Here is a 10,305-nt window from a genome sequence, read left to right as displayed (position 1 = left end):
CCGAGATGGTGTCTCTTAAAGTTCGCAAGGAGAGACTACAGCTACGACTTATGCCCCTGGATGAGATGGTAAGACTACACGCGACCGAATCGGCACCGAGACACGACGTCGCCAAAATAAGGGACTCTAGTTTTATAGCTGTGCAAAAACTTTCTTTCCCCGTCTGAGACGTACTCGAGGTCACTGGGAAATACCAACCGTCTGGACCGAAAAAATCAACTAGAGTGACTAGTAGAGTTGTGGGGACTTGTTCTCGATGTACCGTTTCTCGTCGACCATAGTGTCGACATACCGCGTGTACTTTCGTAAGGGCACGCTTCGAGGCAGAGAAGCTCAGTGTTGACGCGTTGAAGTTACATCGCCGTGAAGGGTGTGACGACTGGCTTTAGTTTACGCGCAAAGGTCTACGGAAGACGAGCTTTTACCCCTCTTATACACAGACACTAGTGTAGAGAGTAATGTCTCAAGTCAGCCGCGAAAGTCTAAAAAAGACGAGTAAGCTCTTTCTTTAGTGTGGACAAACGCCGAGGCAAAAGTTACCTACGTCTTCTTCACCATTCTCTCAGACGTTAATCTTGACTAACTTTACGTCACACTACTAAAGAGATTCTTAGTTGTAGTCGAAGAGAAGGGATGGACTGAAGATGCCTCGAACCTTTTCCGGTTCAAAGGAGACTACTCTGCGGTGCGTTTTGCATTACTACTCAGACAAACCGAGAGTTGTATGTAGACACTCGTCTGTAAAAGAGACAATTGCGACTTGTTTTCGTCTAACTCTTGGTCTTACTGCTGTCGGTAGAGACACTGCAAGGAAGCGTAGAGTTGGTGGTTGTGAATGAGGACTGGACGGTCGTAGGAACGTCTTGTTTTCGCGTCGTAGTGAAACGATGCGGTGACTCACGTTGTAAGAACTTGGGTATATGACCCACTCAATTTTTATATGTGTGTCAAAAGTACACAATTATTCGGGTTTATGAAATATTTTAAGTCAGTTAATTTCAACTTAAAAAATTGGTTGTAATCAACTACACAATTCGTTCGGGTTAATAAATAAATAAACATTTTTTGTGTTTAATTTTAGATGATAGCCTCTTCGACACTACCTCCCCGAAGAAAAGAAGTTTGTACAAACGTAAATAGTTTGCATTTAAAATAGACGTAAACTAACTAAAATGGTTATAATCACGTAATCTTCACTCCGGTCCATATGAAGTGCAGATACACTCCACCGGCGTCAGGAAGACAATATAAAAGACATTACACCGGGTAGTGTCTGGCCTGAAACCTGATGTTTTTTACAAAAACCTCTCGGGCAGCCACATCGACTATCACTCGTTCGCTATATAACTCAATAAAACAAATACTAGTCATGCAAGAACAAGTTTTGTCAGTAAACTTCGAAAATAATAATATCCGCTTGTATGTGTCTCTTCAGTCCAAATACTTGCAGCGTAGATTTTTACCAGTGATCAACTTATAACACGTATGGAACTCTCCTCAATGGTTTGTATGTTAAACGTCTTTACGATCGAAGACGGACAACATTCGACCTGCTGTATGATACGTAATCTTCAATGTCCAATTATCGTAAGAAGGGTGGGTGTGGTCTATGGTTCTAATGCCACACAAAGAAACTTAAATTCATTAACATCAACTGAGTAAAATACCTGTAAACGTATTAAGTTATTGGAACTCATATGTCGACATGTCGCCAAGTAACCTAAACGTCGACTTTTTGTACCGACGTGCGTATAAGCGACTAAAAGTATAATCGATTCAGGTTGAGGACAAGAGAAAATAAAGAAATACGGTCCTAAAATTTTTAAACGTATTAAAGTTTTACAATTAAATAAACAGATTAAAACTAAAACTAAAAAGGGTTCTAAAGTCAAAAATGTTGTTAAAAATAAATAACAATTTTTTTTTGTTTGGTTTTTTTGTTGTTCGGTCTAAAATTTTCCAATTCAAGTCCACTCGTATCCTATAGAAATATTTCTTATGCCGTTCCTTCCATGATAAGTCTCCTAATCAAAAGAGAAACTCATTGAATTATGTAATAATAAGTTTCATGAATTTGACAGCCGGGTTTTTCTGTGCGTTTGCAACTCTGAGGTCAGCGTTGACGGTCTATAGTTCCTTTCCCATTTTTAGTCTAGTCTTACGAAATTTGCCAAAGTCATGTCTTCTTCGTCTCCTTGTAGCCTTGCGTTTACCTCTTTGACAATCTTCGTCACCCGGTTTCGCTCCTCCCTAAGCTAAGCGTCGTCTACTAGTTGGACCTTGGTTTGGCCTGTCGGGTATCTTTTTCCGACATCAACTTGTTACTCTTACGACTTATGGAATGTTGTCCTTTCGTCACCTAAGTTTCGCGCCTTGGTTCGGGAGAACCATACCTGGACTTTTGTAAACGATACTTGTCTCGACTTTTTTCTTTTTTCCGGATACCAACCGTTCAGACCATATGAGGTACGACCTTCACGGTCGGTTCCTAATTCGTTTTGTCGATGTACACCATCTTTGACGTCCGTTCTTCTTACCTTCTCCTTTCTGGTTGTCTTCTCTACCTTCTTGAGTCCGTCTTTTACCTTCCGTCTTTTGAGACGTGCTTCTCTCCTTCTTAGGTTGTCTTCTTTACCTTTCTTGAGCCGTCTCTATTACCTTTTCCTTGAGTTTGTCTTCTTACGCTTCTCCCGTCGGAGTTTTCTCCTTACCTTCTTCTCTGCTTTCGTCTTACTTCGTGTATTACTGTAATAACTTCTCATTCTCGCTTTCCGGGTCGAAACTTCCGGGTATTACTCGTAATAACGGCTTTTCTGTTTTCCCTCCTTCTATTTATGGCTGTTGAAGACCGGCCTTTTGCTGTTCTATTACATCTACAGTCCTGTACTTCCTCGTATCTCCCTTGTCTCTCTTTCCTCTCTTGTCTTCTTGAGTTTCTTTTTTGCGTCTTTTTCGATGAGAGGGACTGATAACGGCTTCCCTCGTCCCTCCACTTGCTCAACTTGCTGGCTCCGCCATGTGTCAAGACTGGGTCATTTCTGTGAGGGTATGGTAGCGTTGTCAGTGTCGTTGTTGCGCCAAAACGTACGAACGGAGACTCTATTATCACTCCGCTGCTTTTACTCTTTCCGTAATGGCTCCGACCTTTATCGGGTTTTTGCTCTTCTTGCCGTTCTTTGATTTTCTAGGTTCTGGCCACGTGTATCGCGAGTCGTACTGGTAACTATTCGGCCGACCTTCTGCTCCTTAAAGTTATGCGTTGAAGTACCTGATGTCGTTCCCTCGTACCTTTCGTAATCAGCCACCGTTTTCGGATGGAGGTGAGGTGCTTTCCTCCACGTCTTTTCACCCACTCGACTACGACCTCTTCTATCGTTCCGGGTCTGTTTCGGTCACACGAACCCTCTTATACTCCCTGGGACCGAGGCCATGGCCTAACTCTCCTTTCGCTAAGCCTTCGTTCTCCGGTCATTTCTTAAGGCCGCTCCGGTTAACCGTCGCCCGTGGCTGCGTGTCTACTGTGAAGTAAGTTCGATGTAGTCCTAGCTTAATTAACCGACGATTAATGCATGCTGGTCGTAGAATGGGCTGGTGTGCCGTCAAATGTACCGGAGTTTGCGCCGTGACTCCTTGTCCCGTGCCTCCTTTTGTACGTACGGATAGGACTTCTCTACGCTTCCTTCACACCTCCTGACATGACCTCTTGCTTGTACTGCAAAAGCGGCCGACAGTTGTTAAGCGACACCTTCCTGCGCCTAGTAATTTCGGGATAAGGGGTTAGTCACGTCCGTCGCGGAATCTGCTACACCAACCCCCAATCTGTCGATTTTAGGTTCTTTTTTACCTCTCGATTGTAGAGTAAGTGCGGTACTGTAGTTTACGTCCTTTTATTCTTTCCTTCTACTAGCTTCTTTTGTTTCTTTGACCTTTTTTATCGAAAAGTTCTACGTCCACCGACTCTTCTATGAGACTTCGAATTTTAGTCTAACCCGGTATGATCGTCCTTCCAGTCCCACGCTGTCGAGGAATTATATTGACAGTTTTCACAACTGTGTTCATCACATCGCCAAGCTGGACTGACTTGGCACAGAGGGCTTCTTGGTGGATGATGCAGTGCATTTTGACAGCCTCCCCTCCGCTCTCTCGCACCTTGGCGCATACCATAGATGCCATTCCTTTGCGCTCGCCTGTCATTGCTGGAGCCCCATCCGTTGTTAGTCCACACAGCTTGTCCCATTTAAGTCCAATCGAGTCAATTGCATCTGACACAGCTTCAAAAATGTCCTTACCAGTTGTTGTCCCCTTTAGACTCCGAAGATCAAGCAGTTCCTCCGTAATGCAAAAATTATCATCAACTCCCCGCAAAAAAATTAACAGCTGTGCAGTGTCCGTGGCATCTGTACTCTCATCACATGCAATCGAGTAAAAATCACAAGCACAAGCTTTATCTGACACTTGCTGCTTTAAGTTAGCCGACAAGTCTTCAATTCGCCGCACAACCGTATTTCTAGACATGCTAACGTTGTTAAAATCCTGCATTTTCTCCGGGCACATTATTCCCACGACTTTAGTGAGGCACTGTTTGATGAAGTCACCGTCTGAGAAAGATTTCCCATGTAGGGCAATGAGTTCAGCTACTTCATAACTGGCTATTGTGGCATTTTCTTGAGCTTTGTTTGCACGGAAAAAAAACTGTTGCTGGGTTAGCAGGCTAGCTGTCATTTGCTTCACCTTCTCTTCCCGCTCGGCGCCAGTGTAGGACGTGAAGGTCTGATGTTTCGTCTCGTAATGTCGTCGTACATTGTACTCTTTCATAACGGCAACCGTTTCATTGCAAATCAAACACACACACTTCCCCTTGGTTTCTATGAAAAAATATTCATTTTTCCACCGAGTCTGAAATTTTCTGCAGTCACTTGCGATCTTGCGTCTTTTTGGTTCCGCCATTTCTGGTGACCCTGAGCAAATTTTTTCTTTGATTGCTTGCTTTGTAGGGACGCTGCCTTGTTAAAGACAGTAGCTCCACCTAGTGTTGAAACTAAGAAGTACAATACAGTTAAATGCAAATATTATGTGTGGGCCATAGTCCATTATACTTTTAGACTTTGAAACGGGCCAATTAAAAATGGTTGGCGGGCCGCAGTTGGCCCGCGGGCCGTAGTTTGGACACCCCTGTAGTAGAGTCAGAAGATTTGGTGGTACTTGTGCTGAACACCTCTACTGGGGATAGTTCATTATTACTACGGCTTCAGTGGAAATGTATATACATTTCCTGGGAAAAGATCGCTTAGGTATGATCAACGTCAGACAAAATCTATTTCTATTGTACACCCCAGCCAGAGCTTTAAGGTCTGCTGACCAGCTGTTGCTGATAGGACTTTAAGAAGCAGAAATATGCAATCTCCCCAGTGATCGCAAGGTCATTACTGATCACCGAAATGGAGATTTGTCTAATCTACTTTGTTCAGTGCAGACCACTGTAAAAACGGTTCCCAAGTTCCAGGTGGTACAGTAATTTGTCGTTTTTGAGAAAGAAGTCTCTAAATCACTCATGAGGTTCTTAATCCCCTTGGGGATTAAAGTCAACTTTTTCTTACTACCCTTGATCTGCTCAGAGCAGGAGGGGCTAAGAGTTGCCAGCTTGGGAACAAATCTGCAGACTCAGGTACACTACCAAGCACCAAGCCAAGCTAATGTATGGGAATTGACTGCTCCTTCACTTGCCCTCCAGATCACACCGCCACAGAGACACATTTCACTGACAGCAAGGAGAGAGAAGCCAAGCAAAAGTCCTCTCTCGTTGTCAAATGGTCCAGATAAGAAGGAGGCAAGGAAACGGAGAGACATGTTACGTATGCCAACATGTCACGAGTCAACCTGGATAGGCCTGCACTGTGCAAGACAAGAGACAAGGTCCGACGAGGGGAGAGTGGAGAGGTAGAGAACTCAACGACCTGAGATCATACTGCTTCAGATTATCTACAGCACAAATGTTACATTTAAATCGGACTTGATGCCCCAAATACAACTGGATTAAAGGTCGATTGGAATCAAATAAAGTGGTCTGTTGCTTACGGCTAAATGGAGACATCAAAGAGATGATAAGAAATCATGCCAAATGACTTGTTTAATTGGAATAACTCAGAACGCATGTATAATCTAAAGATTTATTGCAAAGAATGGTATCAAAGGAAATCCACAAGCCTGTCTCAGAGTTTAAAAAAGTTCCCTCATTACCATTTTACATCTGGTTGGTTTAATCTGCATACATTACATGAATTGCGAGTTTCAGCATGTAATTTCAGATTATGTTTTAAATGGAAACCTTCTGGCATTCTCATGGTGAAGATAAGACAAGACCCCTGGAAGTCACTGCTATCTCCCTACTAGTAATTAAAATATATTGTCTAGGTTTGAAACTTGGTATCCATCTTTTTATCTAACTCTCTAAGAGTGAATAAGAGCATTTCCCAAATATCTTTATTTTCCTTTAAGACTACATTTGAATTGAAGCCCTTTCAGACACAACCTGGTTTGAACTACATGCGCCACAAGTTAGAGAGAAAAGAGTAAAATGGCCAGCTTTAAAAAAAATTCACAGCAGTATTTTGTGAACATTGATAAACAGCTACCTGTTAAAACACACCAGATTGACTGGAGATGTGTCTCAGGTCAATACAAGCGCAAACTTGGGTTGTAGAGTTCAGGTAATTCAGACACACAAACAGTTCTTTTTTCTTCCTGCCTTGCCTTCAGGCTGCATTGTTTCTATTGCCATTGCAGGTATTCGTCACAGTCTTTGGGTGTGAGCCTGCCAAGCGTGCTGTGTCCGCGCTTTGCTCAACGCATGATATTGTAAATAATGGATTTTACAGCGCACAAGTGCTGTTGTCGCATTGTGTCTGGAAGGGCCTTAAGCCAGCCACATTTTAAAATGTCCAATTTGTACATGTTTTGGCCCTGTGTCAACGATAACAACCAGTCTAATGGCGCATTTCAACTGCAGAGGGTAGCCCCGTTTAAGCATCCTTAATCGTCCTCAAGCGGCCAGGCCAGTTTTTGGTGGCCTTGTCCAATATAGCTAGCCCCCACCCGGCTAGGGTACTTTTCCCTCTTTTTCCGGCGCCATAAATCTGTGGTTCGTATCAGGCCAGGGCCAGGGCTGAACTAGTGACGTCAACACTCCTCGCACTGACCTGATGGTCTGAGAGAATCGTCACAAGATCGCTGGCGATTGAGGATCAATCCCTATTGCGTATGCATATACAGGCTATATCTGAAGCAAGCTTGCAGTCATTTATCACAGCATTTTGATAAGACGGTAGGATCTACAAAATGGCAACGCCAAAGAAAGCAACACCGTGGTTGAGCCGAGACGTTGACGACCGTTATCCTACATCTAATTGGGGGATGATAAAATCCAGCGGGCCTCGACGGAAACAACTGGAATCGTGACAGAAAAAAAAAGGGCCGATCGCTCCCGCCTACATGCGCCTACCCCAGGTCCTAATATGTAATCGTGAAAATGCGCCACGGCCTTCGGATCAGCAGCGACCGAGCCCGGAGGGACACTGTAGGAACGTGCTTAGGGAACCACTTAAACAGGGGTACCCCGCCTGCCAGTGCTAATGCTGCTCATAAGACACAGCCAAGGGTGAGCAGTACGGTTAAGAACCACACCTTCTGCCAAATGTCTTTCAATGTCTTTCCATCTTTGCATTAGATAACAGTGGTTTGATGCCTGAGGAATTCTGTTAGTGTCAAGATTATAGATTAATACATTGAAAATAATGTTAAATACTTGCTGACCAGCGAGTGATTTTTAATTGTATTTTGATAATGATATCAATACAAGAGTTGCTTCATGACCGTTATTTACATAAGTTCGATCTTCACAATTTGTTTTTGAGGTAGAGAAAAAATATCAGAGGCAAAGTGTTGCTCGCCCAGAAGCTTCCAGCCACTGTTGATATCCCATCTTCCCCATGGGGACGTGGGAAAGTCATCACAATCTAGGATCTGCTCTAGAGATTGTGGTAACTGTGCTGCGAAGACTGGCCTCATAGCCTCAGATGGCTAAGTATAGTGGTGCTGGGTAAGCTCTCTATCAAATTGGCTCTCTAAAACACGGTCTTTGAACTTTTTTACGGATAAATTCAACCATACAACATACCTCGATTTAACAACCAGCGCTAATTAGAAACAGGCCCTTTGAACGCAAATCAGAAAGCCAGGAGGTATGCTGGGACCACTCTTAAAGTAGACAGTATGGGCCTCAGAACAGTCCTTATAATTACACACATGCACATCAGAAGGATTCCCACTTGCTATTTCATGATCCGATAAGATTCACATTGTATTTCGGATCCACCACTTGTGTTTTCAGTGCCACACAAACTGTGTTCCGTTCATTATGTACATGTATAAAATCCAAAACACAGAAAAAAGTTTTACATGTACTGTATTTTTGATCCACACCATAATTTGTTTTCGCGTTGTAAACAGCCTCTGGAAACCTGCAACACAAACCGCATTCTGATGCACGGACTCGCCTGTGCGCATTCGTGTGTGGGTTTTTGAGACTCCCTAACGCCTCACCTGATTCGTACTATGTCAATTTCTCTCATCTATAGCAATCAGATGTCTCCTCCAGTCTAAGCCAATCACATGAACGCGCCACCCACGAGGGTAGGATTTCTTGACGTTCGATGAACAACTTCATATACGCTTTTGCCGCATTCCGGCAGTCTCGCTAAAGGAGAGGGCCGGAGCATCAGGTGATCATGCCAGATCTGCGTGTCTCCGCTCAGACTCAGCAGTCTGATCTGGATTCCCTCTCTCACGTCCGCGTACGCTTCACTCAGTTTATGTCCATATTTTTTTTTTTTTTTTTTTTTTTTTTTTTTTTTTAGATCAGATCGCAGGCATCTCCTGTTAATAATGACTGGCGGCGGCTCCCCCCCGGTTTACAGTTCACTGTTACATTGGTTTCCGTAGTGCACTGATCGTTAGTCCTAAGCTAACTGGTAGCTGCCTGCTCCACACTCACAACAACTTACATACAGACATAAATAAAGCCAGCTGTATTCGCCATACAGGAAACACACATTTAAAACGGTTTTGCCTGCCGTTTTGTGTAACACCACAGCAATTCATCAATGGTTCGGAATAGTGGCGCTGCTACACTTAATAAATCATAAAGGCTTGCTATTTGCGTGCCATTTCCTGTTCGTGAAAGTGGCAATGTACTGAGATGTGAGACGGTGTCCTGAGATTAGCGCCTGCAGGCAGGCCCCTCCATGGACTGTCAGCTCCGGACTGCCCGGCAAAATGCGTCATGGTACACCCTCGTGGGGCCGCTCATGTGATTGGTTAGAATTGAGGGACATCTGATGGCTTACTAGATAGAAAAAAATTAACAAGTAACGAATCGGCCTGACCATCAGGGGAGCTCTCAACAAAACGCCGGACACGCACGAATGCGACAGCCGATCCCATGCACAGAGCCCGGTCTTGCTGTTTGCAGGTTCAGAGGTTGTTAAACAGAAAACAAATATGTGTGATCAAAATACACATTTTAAAACTTTTTCTGCATATTTGTGGATTTATTTACATGTATATGAAACGCGCAACCACATTTGTGTGTGCATTTGAAAAACACAAGTGTGCGCGATCCGCAAATACAAATGTGAATCCTTTTGCAGGACTCATGAAATACCAAGTGTGAATCCTTCTGGCTGCATTGTGTGTATTATGGAACTGTTCTGAGTCGTTCCCATTCATTGGATCAAGTGCCTCCTATATCCTTCCTTTGTTCTCTCGGATCGTCTTGCTCTGCATAGAACTGCAAATCCTAGAACTTCTCCAAAAAGGATTCAGTATTCTTCTTTGTGCAACATCTCATCTTTTAATCAATAGGCTTGTTCTATTCAGTTGCTAATACACTTTGACAATTTTTAATATAGTCTGTTTGTTAAGCAGAAACTTGTCTATGTGGTGTTCTTACATAGTGTAAGTGTACGTTTTGTGAAGCTGAGAGTCCCCAATCTACAATATGTTATAATCCGATTCTAATGGAGTATTTGTCTTGGTTTCTCTTTTGCTCGAGCACTGTTTCTAGCCCTCTTTCTGATATTTCAAGTGTGATGTTTTCAGGGAAAACCAAAATACATTATCTTGCCCTTTTTTGATGTCTGTAACTCGTGTACATATACCAATCACATTGGCTAATGTGGGTTAATATTAAATGGTTAATTTAAAACGCTCATCCGTTCGCTGTGGTTCCAATTTGTGGGAAAGATCTTG

At 43.3% G+C, this 10,305-nt stretch overlaps 1 protein-coding gene across 1 annotated transcript in view; it reads left to right on the top strand.

Moving 5' to 3' along the window:
* Window positions 1–10,305, top strand: part of cita (citron rho-interacting serine/threonine kinase a) — a 121,082-nt gene that overhangs the window by 3,948 nt on the left and 106,829 nt on the right. The gene's annotated exons all lie outside the window — the stretch shown is intronic.

The sequence above is a fragment of the Notothenia coriiceps genome, unplaced genomic scaffold, assembly GCF_000735185.1.
Source record: "Notothenia coriiceps isolate Sejong01 unplaced genomic scaffold, NC01 NC01_scaffold00002072, whole genome shotgun sequence".
NCBI lineage: Eukaryota > Metazoa > Chordata > Actinopteri > Perciformes > Nototheniidae > Notothenia > Notothenia coriiceps.
The sequence above is the reverse complement of the archived record's forward strand: the minus strand, read 5'-3'. Positions and strand labels throughout refer to the sequence as shown.